The sequence below is a fragment of the Ammospiza caudacuta genome, chromosome 1 (assembly GCF_027887145.1).
Source record: "Ammospiza caudacuta isolate bAmmCau1 chromosome 1, bAmmCau1.pri, whole genome shotgun sequence".
Taxonomy (NCBI): Eukaryota; Metazoa; Chordata; class Aves; order Passeriformes; family Passerellidae; genus Ammospiza; species Ammospiza caudacuta.
Genome location: NC_080593.1, coordinates 93,809,348 through 93,826,394, shown reverse-complemented (window position 1 = coordinate 93,826,394; position 17,047 = coordinate 93,809,348). Strand labels below are relative to the sequence as shown.

The 17,047-nt window shown below is 43.2% G+C and overlaps 1 protein-coding gene across 1 annotated transcript in view; it reads left to right on the top strand.

Moving 5' to 3' along the window:
* Window positions 1-255: 255 nt before the first annotated feature.
* The window catches only part of AHRR (aryl hydrocarbon receptor repressor), an 80,881-nt gene continuing 64,089 nt past the window's right edge, over window positions 256-17,047 (top strand). The window contains exon 1 of the mRNA XM_058818120.1: window positions 256-473. The gene's annotated coding sequence lies outside the window, so the exon portion shown is untranslated. The remainder of the gene's footprint in view (window positions 474-17,047) is intronic.

Genomic DNA, 17,047 nt, shown 5'->3' with positions numbered 1-17,047 from the left:
CGCTTTTCCCTTTAAACTTTCCGGGACAGCCGGGCTGCGGGCGGCACGGGCAGGTGCAGCACCCCGCGGGCAGCCGGCTCCGGCTCCTCCGGGCTGCCCCGCGGATCTCACGGTGGCAGGGGCGGCAGAGGCGCCGAACGCGGCGGTCCCGCCCGGCGGATCCCGGCGGATCCCTGCCCCGCTCCCGCTCCCCGGGCCGCGGAGCCGCCGGGATCCGCCGCAGCAGCGCCCTCTGTCGGCGGCGGGCGCGGCGGGCGCGGATCGCGTGCGAGCGGGCAGCGCGGCTCCCCCGTCCCTCGGCCGCCCGCCCGCCACCTGGATCACGAGGGACGCGGCGCCCGAGCATCCTCCCCACCCCCGGCGCCCTCCGGCCCGCTCCCGCCGCTCCTCCGCACCTCCGCCCCGCGCCGCGGCCGGCGGCTGCGCTCGCCCGGAAAAACTTTGCACTCCCGGGTCGTGGCGGGGACCGTGGGGTAAGTGGCTGCATCCCGAGGGCTCGCGGCCGTCAGGACCGGTTTCAGCCCGGGCTGTGCGGGGGAACCGGGGGCTGTCGGCTCCGGCCGCCTCGCTCCTCGCTGTCCCGGGGTGCCGGCCGTCCCTCTGCCCGTGTCGGCGGCGCTGGGACCGCAGCCCCGCAGGACGCGCCGCGCTTCTCCCGGCCGGGCGCCGGTGACGGTCCGAGGCTCCCAGGCGAGAGCCCCGGGGGTGCCGGTGCCCGCCGACGCTCGGATGGGGGATGCCCAAGCGGTGCTTCTCTGTCCCGAGGGCTGAAACCGGGACGGCGGAGGTGTCCGCCGCGACACCTTGGCCACATCCTTTGCCCTGTCGCTTCGAGAGACCTTTCGAGGGGAAAACAAGTGAACTAAAGTTTCGCATTGCCTCTTCCGAGCCCCAGGTGAGCTCGCTTGAAGCTGTACAGGGTGGGTTTGCCTTAGGGTCAGCCAGTACTTGACTTGGAAATAATTTTGAGCGTTTTATAACTTCTGCGCTGCGGGTTCTTGTTGTGTTTCAGTTTGACATACCAAAGGGCGAAAAAGCAGTAAGGAAAAGACTCTGGTGCTTTTTCTGACTTCGTGTTACTTTGTTTAGCAAACAAGAATTTTGTACGCCTTTGGGTGAAGCTGTAGTTTTTTGTCTTTTTAAAAGAATAATTTAAATAGCATAAAACCAAGTTGTACCATGTAAAAAATTTTTTTCCTGAAGACAGACAGAAACAATGTTTGTGCGTCATTTAGTGAGTTTCTAGGAGATGGGCTATTTAACCAGGAAAATAAAAAGGGAAAAAAAATCTTCCAGAAAAAAACCTGGAGTATGCTTGATGTTCGGTAGTTGGAGATTTTAAAAAGACAACAAGGACTTAATTTAAATAAAACCAAATTATCTGGTTGTGTTCAGAAGTAGTCTGTTGAGAAGAATGTTGATGCACATATGTTTGTGTACTAGATAAAATAAAACAGTTCTCTTTTATGAATACGTAGAGAGCGTTATGATTCAGGGCTAAGACTAAAAAATTTCATTTAAGTGAGAGACTTTATGACTGACAAGATCAAATTCACTGGCAAGACACTCGGTTAATTTGCAACCAAGAGCAAGAATTTATTTCTGTGAAAAACAAAGTACCTCATACTGTAGATATTAAGATCCAGAAAGAGTTTCCAGTTAAGGTTTTGATGGTGACTTTAACACTGTTGCTCCTGCATCCCCTGCCAGAGCGCAGGCTGAGACAGTCCTCACTTTTCACTGCCACATCCACTGTGTCTCTGTGTCCGTATATATTTGTGAATTTTTTTTTTGCCATAGTTGACCATAAAAGTGTGTTCGGGCGTTCTTCAGTGTTGAGGAGAAGATTAAGATTTTAGGGGTTGTGTTGGGCAGGTGTGTAAACACCTCCAGCCCCCAGGTCTGGAAGCACAAGGCTGCACAGTCTGGAGGGTGAAGGTGTACGGAGGGGACTGTTACGGGAAGAGTGGTGGGGAACGCACACTCCTATGTGGAAAAGCCGGGTTGTTGCTGCTTCAGGATTTTAATTTCAACTGAGCCGTGGGAGGGGGAGGTATATTATTACCTCAGCCTCCCATTGATTCAGATTTCTGCTCAGGAATTGTAAGGAGGAAATGCATTTTTAGGCCCTGCTTCCAATGCGAGTGCTTACAAAAACCAGCCAGCCAGTGTAATATTGATTCATCGGTTTCAGCGTATAAACAGATTTAAACTCCAGCGAGGAGGATTTATTACTCAGAAATTATTTTTTCCGTTAGATTTTCCTTTCTGTAGGTATATCCAAAAATATAGTAAACATGCTTTCAGTATCAGGAACTGCCTGTGCGTAGTTAAACGAGACTAGAGAACTCAATACAGCCTGTCGTGTGTTTAAGGGGTTTGATCCAATCGCAGACCCTGCTGAACATGGGGGCTCTGCTATTGAATTATCAAAGTCCGGTGCCAAATCTTTCCTTAATATTCCTGATAATTACTGCTGACTCATGCTGACATGTGAGTTCAATTAGCCCCAACTGGAATGTAAAGGATGTGGGAGTGTCTCTTTGTGCCCAGAGACAGCTAGGACAAAGCAGATTTTGGAGGAAAATTCAAGGAATTGCCAAGTTTGGGTAGGAAGTGTCAGCCAGGACTTTTTAAAACTTTTTTTAATGTTGGAATAACCATTAAATTTGAAGCCCAGGAGGGGGATGTTGGATAACATGGACTTGTCTTCACTATGGAATAGCTTTAGTCCTAACTCAGACATTACTTCTAATTTGAGTCATGTTCACACACACAAGCTCATTGCTGAAGAGTGTTGATGTTTTCAATTTGAGTTGGCTTGCCCATGAGGACCAAGCTCTAGCTCAGATAACCACAACTCATCAGCTGCTAACCCAATCTGCCTGAGTGGCACAAGTGGGATTCTGCTCAACCCTTCCTGCCCCCACTTGAAGGGGGTTACCTGGAGAGCAGGAAGCTCCAGCCTGCTTCCCTGGTGCAGACAGAGCACAGTGTGGTTTGGCTGTGAGGTTGGCAAAGGGATATTTGCCAGTATGAGCATTCCCACACAATTACTGCCTAAGTGCCGTGTTTGTGACAGGTCACTGGTGGTGGACACTGTCACCACATGGCCATGACAAAGCGGGACAGGAGGAATCTGCAGCAGTCCAGCAGTTTCTGGTGCTTGGAACAGGGCACTGCTACAACAAGGTATGAGAAGCAAACACAGAATTCATAGAATTCACAGAATGACTTGGTTGGAAGAAACCTTAAAGATCATCAAGTCCAACCTATGCCCCAACACCTCAACTAAACCATGACAACTGGCAACAGATGTCTTTGCCCCAGAAGTTAATTTCCTGTCAGTTACCAGCTGGTGCAAAATGTTATTTATATGTCGGAGATACATGTTAAGATATAAATATAAATATAAATATAAATATAAATATAAATATAAATATAAATATAAATATAAATATAAATATAAATATATCCAGACATACTTGGCTAGCTGAAGTGGGAGCTACTCCTGCTTTTGAGAGAAACAGTTTCATTGTTGGCCCTGTATGCAAATAGGAAATGGCAGATCATAGTTTCTACAAACATTTTGAGGTCAAAGCAAAGAAGGTGGACACAATGGCAAATATGCAGACTAGTGTGTATCAATTAGGCTTTTTTTTTTTTTTCAAGAGGAAGGTGATCTTTCTGGGTCTGCGTGAAGAATGAAAAATTTCAAGGTGCTTTGCAAGGAATTTGACTGAGAGTCAGGAAGCAGATGAACATCTTGAGACAGAAATGCTTTAGGAGTATGTCTCTGTCTGTCCAGAGCTCCCACAGAGCTGTTCACAGTCATGTTGGATTTAATTCAACTTACCTTCAGAGTCTTGAACTTTGAGATTTCAGTAGCAAGTCCTGACAGCAGTCTGTGTGGTGCTGCTGTCAACATATCAAATATGTCATAGGTAACTACAAAACTCGAACTGATGGACTTACAGGGTTGCACAGGTGGGGTGGAAAGAATTATGCCAGCACAATGCCAACTAAATGCACCCCAAATAGTTAGGAATCCCCAGGGTTTCCTGTGCCAGTGTGTGATACAACTATTTCAGCTCAGATTAGGTAGAAGCTGTTCACTCAAGTGCAACCCTCAGGTTCACAGGTGCACAGCTACAATCACAAGGGACCCAGTGTATCTCTTTTACCTTGAAACCCTATTCTGAATCCTATTCTTTTCCTCTGAGAGGTTCCATCTGGTGTGCAGAGACAGGGCAAGTACAGGATGGCTGTGTAAAATTGTGCAAGGTGGCAGTGCTTAGCTGTCTATGTCAGCGGAAGGTCTTCACTATGAGCATTTGTGAACAAGGCATTTATTCTGTACCCAGGTACTTGTGGCATGAGGGCTGGACCATGCTGTCCATGCTTTTGAATTAAGGCTGCATCTGCAGGCAACACAAATAATTTGCATGATGTGATCCATATGAAGCTAGGGCTGGAAGACATGGTGTTTGCAATTGCGTTTGTTCTGTGACTGCAGGGCTGCCTGGTGCACCGGAGCTATTGCTCTGTACTCAACAGAAATATCTGTGCATTCACTAAATATGTTAGATATTTATTCCTTACTCTTTAACTGTGTTAGTATTGATGCACAATGGTGGTCATTTCAGTATGTTTAGCTTGCTGAAAACATATGTTCACATAAAATCAAGTTTTGTTGTTAGGACCATAGAAAACTACCATTAAGAGAGTTTCTCCCTCTTTTGTAACATTTCAGCTGAAACAGAGTGAAGTTGAATGTGTGGCAGTTTTGGGGTCATTGTCTCTCTTTCTGGGCTGCTCTTTGCTACATTTAGTAGGGTACAGATCCCTGGGAGTCATGATGCTAAGTAATCTCTTGAACGTTTTTCTTCACTGAAACTTCAAATATTATGTTCTCACCTTACACTCAGGACAGCATTGTTTGAAAAGCATCTCTTCTTGGCCTCCTTGTCTCTCACAGGGATTTGCTCCTCCAAAATGTGTTTTTCTGATATCTGAGAACTCCTTGTGCACTTGTCAGACTGAGTCTCCCTCTCCTTGTCCTAAAATGAGGAATCATTCTACAACCATTGTGCTTTCTTCTTGTTTCAGGACATTTATAGAGAAGCAAAATTTAATGATGTTGTTTTGTGGGCAAGGAGTATAGGCATTAGAGATGTTGGAGGGGTATACTGACAGGACTACCATTCAGGCTGGTACCCCACAGAATCTGTCAGACTGTTCCCTATTTCATGAACGTCTCAAATGAGGGGCCAGAGCATGTGGGCATTCAGCCTGCAGAGGTCACCAAACAGGTTTCAGGCACTCTGGAAGATAAAAGTTAAATTCAGAGTGATTTTTGACAGTCACAACCTCCAGAAAACCAACCAGGATATGAGTCTATAGGGTTTAGTGCAAAGGTTTTATCTTTAGTCAGTAATAAATCATGTACTCAAATTTAGCATGGGGAATGGCTAGGAGAAAAGGATGTGGAATTGTGGTGGTTCACAAACTAAACGTGGGTCAGTAGCATTGCATTGTTGTAAAAATGGTGTGTAATGATAGAAATGTTTTTTCTGAGGTAAATGAATCTTTTTGTCTGGGTCAGCTCAGGTGGGTCCTTAGCTAGAATATTGCTCTCATTTGGGAGCAGGGTACTCGAGAAAAAATTGCAGATAGAATTGAGAGTCCAGAGGAGAGCCCAAGGGATTATCAGATGTGTAAAAACATCGCTTACAAAAAAAGATTAGAATAATTGTATAGTCTAGAGACAAGAAAAGTAAAGGGAAAGAAGTAAAATGTCATCAGAAATGTAGTATTAGCTGTGAACTTAGTTGAATTTAAACTGTAATTTAGGTTCATGTCAATTAGGGCAGAAAATTATGATGAAATCCTAATTTATATTGTGTTGTAAGGAAAATTTAGTTTAAGATGCTTAGGAAAAAAATTGTGGTAGTTAAGTGCTAGAATAAAATCTCTGGGGTACTCATAGAAACTGTACTTCTTCAGTATAAGCATCACTGGGGAGTGGTTTAACAGCTGTGTTGTTACAGCTATGATGGCCTAAGCCTGTAAAAGACTAGAAAGATGTGGCACTTTTTTATTAAATCAATTGATTTAGCTAGAAAAAACAGACAAGTCTTTCATGCTCACAAGCCATTTCTCAGATATGCAACCTCTGAATGGCTTTGGTACAGCTGCTTCTGTATGAAGCAGGGAATGATGTTCTGTACAGTCTCTTGAGGGTCTTTTCAGTCCCATTTGCAATGATTAACAAAATCTTTCTGTCTTGGGGTAGATGGGTGGTAAGGGGCTGGGGAGGGAAGGCAGGCTATAAAAGCAGATGAAAGAGCTCTCTCCTACCCTGTAATTGGGGAGATTCCCTGCGATTTTCACTCCATGGAAAATGCCTGTTTATTACTTTTCAGGAGTGCATGTGAATCAGTAAATCTTATACGAACTTCTCTATAAGTGTCAGGTGGTTTTGGATAGAAACAAATGCTTTACAACAGGTGATATTGTGATAGATGTGATGTAATAAAATGTTTGCTTTTTTATCTTAGAGACAAATAAAATTCTGGGAGTTTTGAAGGCAAGAGGTCGAATTTCCCCCCCATCTATTGCCCTAAAAATATAAAGTGAAATACTTGTAGTCATGATCTGTTTATGAAAATTAATGTTTTAAAATATAAAAATGCATGATCAAAACTTAAATGAGCATATAGAAAACAATACTGCTAGGATTATTAATGATAATTAATTTTTATATATTGTCTACTTTAGGGCAGTAACAGATATAAGTAATATTAGAAGAAAGTAGTACTGTAGGTAACTTGAAAATGTATTTAACCATGTTTTTGTCTCTGGACATGTCTCTTAAAACAGTAAAAGTATTTACAATAAAAAGTTCCAGAAGCTGTCAAATAACAAATGAAAAAGGGAGGCATATCCATAGATCTCAAAACCATAATGGGAATATTTAGCTTACAAAGGAGAAATTTGTGTTTCTGGAGAGGAAAACACAAGATCATGGATCACAGAGTGGTTTGGATTGGAATGGACCTTAAAGATTCTAATTCTTACCCCACTGCATAGGCAGGGACACCTTCAGCTAATTGCTCAGGGCCCCATTCAACCTGAACCTGAACACTTCCAGCAATGAGGCACCTGCAACTTCTCCAGGCAGCCTGTGCCAGTGTCTCAGCACCCTCACTGTAAAGAATTTATACTTAACAATTCATCTAAACTTGCCTTCACTTTGAAATCATTGCCCCTTGTCTTATCACTGCATGCCCTTGTGAAAATTCCCTCTCCAGGTTTCTTGTAGGCTCTCTTTAGGTACTGGAAGGCTTTTGGAAGGTCTCCCTGGAGCCAAGTGCTTCTCTCCAGGGCTGCCCTCAATCCATTCTCTGCCCAGCCTGTGCTGGACCTTGCCCTGACCCGCGTGCAGGACCTTGCACTTGGCCTTGTTGGGCTTTGTGATGTTTGCATGGGCCTTATACATTGGTGATTAAGGACCTGCAGTGTATTTTAGTACTTATCCAAACCAAGGTGATGGAGTAGTGCCTTGTCAGCACAGCAGACAAAACTAGACAGCCTTTCAATCAGTATTACTTTTTTAGCTGTATTTGCATAAAAAATATTAGCTACATCAGCTTTTATTTTTACTTTTGTTTTCAGATTCAGTATTTGAAAAAACAGGAACTTTTGAGTTTCCATTCTGATTTTCATGTACTCCATTAAACTGAAGACTTGCAAGAATTGAGCAAAAGCTTGACAACTCACACAGCAGCCTGGCTCTTGGTGTGTTTTTCCAATATGTGACCAGCTTCTTCCAAACTAAGTGGTTTTTACAATGGTGGCACAAACATTTTAAAACCCTGAACTGCAACGGTAATAATAATAACAATGCCAAGTTAAGCATCAAGCTAACATAATTTTCAGAGTTTCAAGAGAAAATGCTTCATGTTTAGTTGTAATTTTTCTCTGCATTCCCATTTTCCATCTCAAGCTTTGAGAAAAACACCTTTTTTCCTCCCTGAAAGGTTTGGGGGGGGTTTTGTATGTTTTTGGTTTTTTTTGTTTGTTTGGTTTTTTTTGTTGATGTTTTGTTTTGCTTTACCTTTGGATCTTCAGATATCTAAGCTCTGCTGAGCCTCTGTTGTGGGGCTCTTGTAAGTTCATCCTCAGTTACTCTTTTTCTTCCACTAAATAACTGAGTAGAAACAACACAGAAGAGCAAAGCCTGGAGAAGAATAGGGTTGCATCTCCCCAAAAAGCTGATTTTATATTTAGCTGTATTACTGGTTTTTCTGCCTTCCTAGTCCTACATACATTTCATAATGTTTAGAGCAGTCTCCATTTTGTTGGCCTTAGATCCAGGTCTCTTTTGCTTCTTTTCTTTGGAAGAATGCTATTCTGTGTTATCCTGGTGTCACACAGGCTCCTCTGAGGACAGGCTGTGTTTCTGAGCCAAAGATGGCCACTTTTGTCTCTTTCCACATTGTCTCTAGGGATGCAGAAAAAGTGCAAATATATGATACTAATGAATTATATATGAACCATATATATATATACATATATGGAAAAATAGATATTCAAAATTGATGAGCTGTCACATATTTTTCTCCTGTAGTGCATTGGAGTACAACTAAAATCTTTTAAGAAGCCTTTTATAGAAAAAAATAGAGAGATCAGGACAATGAGAGTACAGTTATTGTGTAGGATAGACTTTTTCTTAAGACTTGGAACTGGATCTTGGCCCACTTGCAGAAGAGCATCACCATCTTACTGGCTACTGTGGAGAGTCTTCCTGAATTTGATAAGCAATTCTTTCCTGATGAAACTCCCATTTAAGTTGCATTTTGGCTTTACAGTAGAAAACTCCTGGAAATGGTTGCTGGTGATTCTGTCCTGTCTCATTTACTCAATCCTCTAACCTACCCATAGCCTCCATTTGTGTAACTCAGGGTTTCCTATCACGCTGTTTGCATTTATTCCAAAATTGCACCGCTGTGGTGGGTTGACCCTGGGTGGATGCCAGGCCCACAAAAAGCATTCTATCACTCCTTTCCTCAGCTGGCCAGGGGAGAGAAAACATTATAAAGGCTTGTGAGCTGAGATAAGGGCAGCAAGAAATCACTCATTGATTATCATCATGGGCAAAACAGACTCACCTTGGGGAAATTAATTTATTACAAATCAAAATCAGACCAGGCTATTGAGAAGTAAAACAAATCTTAAAAATATCTTCCCCTCACCCCTCCCTTCTTTCCAGCTGTACCTCCTGCCTCCCAGTGGTGCAGGGAGACAGGGAATGGGGTTATGGTCAGTTCACCACATGTTTCTCCACTACTCAGAGAGAGGAATCTTCCTCTGCTCCAAGGCGGGATTCTTCCCACAGGAGACGGTTCTTAATGAACTTCTCCAGCCTGAATCTTTCCCACAGGCTACAGTTCTTCACACAGTGCTCCAGTGTGGGTCCCTTTCCACAGAATGCAGTTGTTCAGGGACAGGTTGCTCCAGCACGGATCCCCCACAAACCACGAGGGACTCTCACTGGACACACTCCCTCCGTGGGTCTGCAGGTCCCTGCCATGAGCCGGCTCCAACACAGGGTCACAGCCTCCTGTCAGGCATCCCCTTGCTCTGGTCTGTGTCTTCTCCATGGGCTGCAGGTGGATCTCTGCATCCCTGTGGATCTCCATGAGCAGCAGGGACACAAATGCCTAGTACAGTGGCTGTACCACAGACTACAGGAGAATCTCAGCTCTGGCACCTGGAACACCTCCTCCCCCTTCTTCACTGACTTTGGTGTCTGCAGAGTTGCTCCTCTTGGATACTCTTACTCCCCTTCTCTCTGAGCACAATTTATTCTGTCCAATAACATTTTTTTCCTTCTTAAATTTGTTATCATAGAGACACTATTGCCATTTCTGATTGGCTTTGCCTTGGCCTGTGCTGGGTCCACCCTGGAGCAGCCTGGCATTGGCTCTGTTGGACATGAGGGAAGCTTCCAGAATCTTCTCATTGAAACCACTCCTCTGCTACCAAAACCTGGCCACACAAACTCAATACAACCACATTTCTAGTCTAGCCTTGTGGATGGATGCAGGATGATAAGTATTCTTATCAAAGATCCTTGTTCTAGTACTTCAAAGAGAACCCCAAAACCTCAGACAGTTGAAGTGGATGAAATGACAAGAGGTGGTTGGGAGAATAACACCAGGAATGCCAGTGAACTCACAAGAGGGTTTGGAGGACCAGTTCTTAATTATATTTGCAATCTGTGGCTAGTTCTGTAACTCCAAGTAACATGTCTAATTTACCCCATCACAGCTGTGTGGGTGCTGGAGCATATACCACCTTATGGAGGAACAGGGAGTGGGGCATGAGGATAAAACAACCCAATAGGCAGTCAGTGCACAGACACACGTGTCTTGTGAAAAAACGTGACACAAGCAATTCAAAGGGATATTGTTATCCTCTTTTATCTAAGGATATTAATCCTTCACTTAAAATTGAAGACAAGCTAATGAACTCCATAAACTTGAATAACTAATTAGCTCTAGAAGCCTTATCATGACAGCACAGAGCTAAATCTGGGCAGAACCTGTCTGACAAATTATATATACAGTTAACAAACATGCTTGAGCTGTTCTCTGTACTGAGCTCTGTGTTGCCAGCATAAAGCTGCTCCCAAAACCTGAACCTAGCTATGGGTGGAAGACAGATGAACTGAGGCCTTGCTACCATTCATGATAGGAATATTTCATTGACCTATCTTACTGGTTTTAGTCAGATTTGCTATGGAAATGATGCTTATGCTTTCATGACGTCTGCTTTTCTTGTGACCTGTTAGTCAGGTTCCAGCAAACAGAGCAGAGGGACAAAGATCTCAAAGATATTATGTTCCTGAGAGTTTAAAAGTGAAACATGATACACTAATATCCCTACTGAGGGATAGATTGCAATGCAAGATTGACTGTCTTGTTAGACATCAAATAATCTATCTGGTTCAGACAATATCCTAAATGCCCCAGATGTAGAAAACTTTTCATTTCTGCTCATGCCTTCCTATGAAAAGTCCAGCTGCTGTGGCAACCTTAGATTTTCCTCAGGTCTGTGGTATAGACAATGGAGGACCAAAGTCAAGCCTCATAGAAAGAGATACCACTCTACTAACTACAAAGTATTGCACCAGACATATTCCCAATATTAATTTTTTTGGTGTGCTTTTATATGTGCTACCATGTGTATCCTTCCTCAAGTGACAGAGTGCATGTTAGAAGTTCTAAAAACAGCTGTATTTTTCAAACATCACTTAAAAAACCCATCAAAATTGCATCTAAGCTTTTTAAAGAAGTTATTTATTTACATCCTCAAAGCTCAAAAAAAGCGTCCTTGAACTTAATTTCAGGCTTTCTTATATAAACAGAAAAAGAAAGAAAGGCTGATGAGACAATTCAGTCCCCTGATGAACTTGTTTGTGATGGAAGAATAATGATTGAAATTATTGTTTTGCTAAAGAAGAAGAGTGTAGCTACATATCCATTCTGTAGCAAAGGGCTGCTCTGTTTTAAAGTCAAGCACTTGCAAATTAGGAAACCTAGGAGTAAACATAAATTCATAAAACACTTGGATTGAAAAATACCTCTAAGAACATCAAGTCCAGCTGCTAAATTCCTCACTTGTGTGGACAGGAACTAAACTTTATCTCATACTAAAGCAGAAGTTGTGTGTTTTGTTTCTATTATCCTCATTCACCTCATAGTCCCTGTACTGTTCAAATCCTGTGTAAAAAAAGTGCTATTGATTTTGCTACAGACTCTTCAGTGGTAATTGTTACTTTAGTATTTAGGTACATCAAATCCACCACTGAGTTAATCTTTATTATACTGCTGAGACATCAGGACTTATTAGAAGTGATAAACCTGAAACACTTATTCTCATTTGCTCGATGCCAGGCGCTCAGGAGATGATTTTCCAGGAGACACGGCCTTTGGTTCACGTTCACTCAGAGCTCAGTGCTGGCTGACTCCAGCTGCAGCACTGAGTGCTCAACACTCTTAGAACAGACCAAGGCTCCCAGAAAGTGAGGGCTGGTGCCTCTGATGTCCCAGGCTGTTGGTGTGTGCCTTGCATCCTGCAGCCCTAATTCCTACAGCCCCTGAGGAGCCCCGATTCCCTGATTCCCTCCCTCAGCTCTCCAAGCGGGGCAGGAGTCTGGCTCCCGGTGCTCAGACTGCTTCCCCTAAGGCAGGAAGTGAAGGCAAAGGAACCCACAAGAGACCTGGAAGGGAGACTGCAGTGTGGAGGTGCTGGCCACCTTATTTCTGGCAAACCCCCTAAATTTTCAATGGTTACTTGGAATTCCTAATGATAATACAAAAGCAGTGCTCCTGAATGCTCCTTTTCTGGAGCGTTTCAGAGCACAGCATCTCTCTGCAGGTCTTAGGGGTGCTGAGAGTCATGACTACAAGCCTTCTGCTATCCCTCCCTGCCTTGTCCCAGTCTGCTTCAGCCTTTCCCGTGGCTGACTCCTTGTTCCCATGCCTTATATTTGGAATCCTTTGTAGCACCAGGATAGGGAGGGACAGCAAGAGGGAAGGTGTGGTGCTGTCTTTGCTGCTCGGGGGGGAGCCCCGTGAAGCACACAGGGATGAATGTGCACAGTGCAGATGCCTGTGGGAGGAATGGAGGGGATGACGTGGGCTCAGCTCAGGCAGAAGCTGCAGATAACTGTCAGACTACAGCAAGTCTGCCGAGCACACGCAAGCTGGATTTTTTCCTAGAAGCTCCAAACGTAGCCAAATCTGTACACATTTTTTTCAAAGGAAATTAAAGAGAGATTTTATGTGTGTTTGTCAGACAACATATGATCCCTGATACTTGTAGAACATCCTCTCTAAATCAAGCATTAGATACTTTTTTTTAGTCTTCTGAAAACTCCTCATGTTTGAGATTTAACCCATTGCTCTTTCACTGGGGAAATAATTGAGGTAGAAAAGGAAATTTTAGGGCCAGAAAGAGCCACTGTGATCTTGCTTCAATCTCACGTAAAACTGGACCATTGGATATCCTTCAACAAATTCTTACCACACAGGTCCATTAGTTTTGTTAAGAAAAAAGAATCCTCTACAGGCTTCGGTAAATTATTTTGATAGTCATTTAACTGTTATTTGGATTTAATTAGCCTCAAGTTCAATAAATTGGATCTTGCCAGAAATGTTTGTTTCTTGTCACGAAATGTTTGTTTCCTACGTAATGCAGTTACTTATTGTACGGAAGTTCTCTGTTGCTGTTCTTCATGATAACCCAAACAGTTTGCGCTCCTGCACTCTGACTGTAGGGCTCAGTTTCACAACCCTTATTCATTCTTTGCTCCAGTTATTTTTTTACATGGGGTAATTTCAGCTAGAAATTTGCTATTTACAAGGATATATCCAAAACTGTTACCATACTTTCTCCTAAGACATGGCCACTCATTAGAAGCAGAAAACTTGGCACAAATGTGCTAATCACAATTAATTTAGTGAGAGCAGGCAGGTAGATTTCTGTCCTGTTGATGAGCCACTGTGACTGGAAGTCTTTTTCCAGAGCTGATCCTGCCAAGGTGGAAACACATAATCCTGAGAAAAGCCAAGCCACTCTCCAGCCCCATGCCCTTCCTGCTTTGCTGGTGGGACTGCAGCACGGTGCTGTGGCATGGCAGGGATGTGCGCACACACAACCTTCCCATTTGCAGGCTGCCTCTTCAATAGCTGTGCCTCTTTGAAGCTTGGTCTGCACAGCCCTTTCTTGTAGTTCAGGCACTGAATGCATGGTATGTGATTACATTTGGGCAGGAAATGATTCATAAAATTTAGTGAAAGGAGAGATCATTGGATAATGTAATCTGACCTCCGATAGCTACCAAAGATTTTTTTTCTTCTGAGTATGCCTGTGTTCAACTCAACTGTTTCTATTTAATTTAAGTATAGCTTCTCTTAGGATAAAGTGCATATTACAAAAAAGGCATCTAACACTGGTTTCAAGACAACAGGATCCATTAAATTCTTTGTACCTTGTTACAGGGTTTAAATGCTCATGATGTTACAGATTAATGCATTATTTCTTATTTGGATGTATCTGGGTTCAGCTTCACTTTCTAAGTGCTTGCTGTGTTTCAGATTAAAATAATTCAGTACTCATATCTTCCCCTGGAAGTACTTCACTTTGCTCAAATCACTTAAATAATTTTTCTATGTAAATAAATTTCTTCAGCCTGCAAGTATTTATTTTAGCTTCTTTCCTCACTCTTTCCAGTTTCTAACATTACTTGAAAAACACTTACATGCAAACTGTACACACTGTTCCAGCATCAGTCTTATCATATCTTTAAGCAGATGTAAACCTTTAACCCACTTCACTTAGGTTAGCATCTGCATCAGCTCCCTTTGTAGCAGCTCCTCCCTGGCAGCTCAGACTATGGATTGTATTCATTTTTCCCTTTGATCCCTAATTCCTTTCAAGAATCACTCACATTTCAGGATGCAGTCCCTATTCAGTATCAATGATATGCATTCCCTATTCTGAGATGCGTTTGCATTTGACTGTATTAAAATACATTGTGAATAAAGAAAAACTGCCTACTGGACACTCCTGGTTGCTGCTTCCCTGTGTCTTCAGCATTATTTATCAAACTTCTAAATATTTTTAACTTTCTAAATGTTATTGCCAATGAGTTTGTATTGAACCTCAATGTCTGTAAGGTCTTTGTAAAACTTCTTCTGTTTAGTAGTGATTTCTCTATGACTACTTTTCTTTTTATTCTGTCACTTGACAGATTATTTACTTGTGGAAACTGTGCACTGTACTGCTTTTTTGGGGCTATTTAAAAGCAGAATGTTGTGCTGCTAACTTAAGTTACTAATACAAGTGAACTCCTCTGTCAGCTAGGTGTGAAGACTTCTCAGTGAGTTAGTTTCACTCCAAAGAGCATGATATTCCATAGAATTCTGCTAAGTGATGTAATTCATCTTTCTTATCAGCTTTTCTGGTATTTTGCTTGGGATGGATGTCAGTCTTGTCATCCAGGGGATAGCTGGATCATTATGTTTCCCTTTTCTGAAAATTATCATATAGCAGCTGTCTTTCAGTCCTTCAGTGTTCCCCAGAGATTCGTTGTGACTTTATGTCAGTAGTGATTACAAGCATCTAACAGAAGGAAATTATTATGGTCCACATCTACCCTTTTCTAGCAATTCTGTTCCTTTTGGTCCCAGCTCTTCTCCTCAAGCTCCTCAGTCTTGTAAGCCCCCCTTCCTTCTGCTGGAGAGGTGGTGGAAGATTGCTTCTTTGGGTCTGTTTTCATCCTACCTCAGGCACGTAGAGACAATGTGAGGGCTCTCAAGCGTTACAGGGGGAAAGCCAAGAGTACAATTGTTCTGAGCAGCTGAGTGCTGTCCACCCAAGTTCTTACTGTTTTCCATCCACATGAGATGGGTGGGTTGGCAGGGGAAGGAGCCCCCAGCCTCATTCAGTGGTGGTGATGGGCTGTTCTGTCCTAGGGGTGGAGAGAAGAGCTCACAAGTGATCAGAAGAAAACACAGTCCAGGTAGGACTGTGAATACATGCTCTTCTCCAGTTTCTAAAACAGATGTTTTCAAGGTTTATGGATCTTTGCAACTCAACAAATTCAATGCCGTTTTCAGACATATTTTTAGGACCATGAACCGTCTGACTCTGTCTTCATTCCTGTCCCCATGCATTCTCAGACTAATTTTAACCACATGCCACTACTGGTGTTAGTGGTAGTGGCAGAAGCACCTCTTGGTTGTGTGTGTATCTAGGACATTGGTGCTCAGTTGCTGGGACAGTGCTTCATACCACGTTGCTGTGGTAACCCTTTGTTCTAATTCTGTAGAAATTTCTTGTAGAAAAACTGAAGAGTGCATGGCTAATTCTTGTCTGATGGGACTGCATGAGTCTCCTTTTCAGAAAATAAAACTGTTGGGCACTCTTACCTTTTATGCAGTTCTAACATAAAGCCATCTCCATCTAATTAGAACCACATACACTTTTTAGAATTATTTTCTTCATAATATTCTTGTAAATGGCACACTATCTTTTGTCTTTAGCGCTGCAATTTGTGAATTTTCCTTTGAGCCTTTATCTTTCCTAACTAGCATTTTGCACTCCATAAATTCTAGCTCATATTGTTTGCTATTTATTTCCTGGTTTTCAGTTTGAATACTGAGGTCTTTTTAGTTATTTTTATTTGCTGTCACATATTAATCAACTGATCCAGAATGGGTTTTAAAAAAAGTCACCCTTTTGGGAAATTGAATGAACTCTTAGCTTTCAGTTTTCAGTTGAATTATGCTGTTCAAGTCTTTCTCCTCCTTCTAACTTTGCTCATGAAGGCAAGAGAAGGGAAGTCGAGCATGTGACACTGTTTTGAAACATGAACTATGAGTCATAGATTCACATTATGGACAGGAAGGACTCAGAACACAAAAGTATTACAATATTGTATTAGGTTTGCATGGCAAGGATTTGGTAGTGGGGGTCTACAGGAGCGGCTTCTGTGAGAAACTGCTGGAAGCTCCCCCTGAGTCCAGCAGGTCCATGACAGACCTGCTGCTGGCCGGGGCTGAGCCCATCAGGAATGATGGCAACATTTTTGGGATAAGGTGTTTATGAAGGGGGAAAAGAGCCAGCACAACTGCAAGTGCAGTCTGAGAGAGGAGTGAGAAGATGTGAGAGCAGCAGCCTTGCAGACATCGGGGGCAGTGAAGAAGGAGTGGTGGGAGGACGTGCTCCAGGCAGCAGAGCAGACTCCCCTGCAGACCACGGTGCAGCCCATGGTGAGGCAGCTGTGTCCCTGCAGCCCACGGAGGAGCCCACTCCAGAGCAGGGGGATGCCTGAAGGGGGCTGTGACCCCATGGCAAGCCTGTGCTGGAGCTGGGCTCTGGCAGGACTTGTGGACCCATGGAGAGAGGAGCCCACACTGGAGCAGTTTTGCTGGCTGGGCTTGTGATCCCAAGGAGTACCCATGCTCAGGCA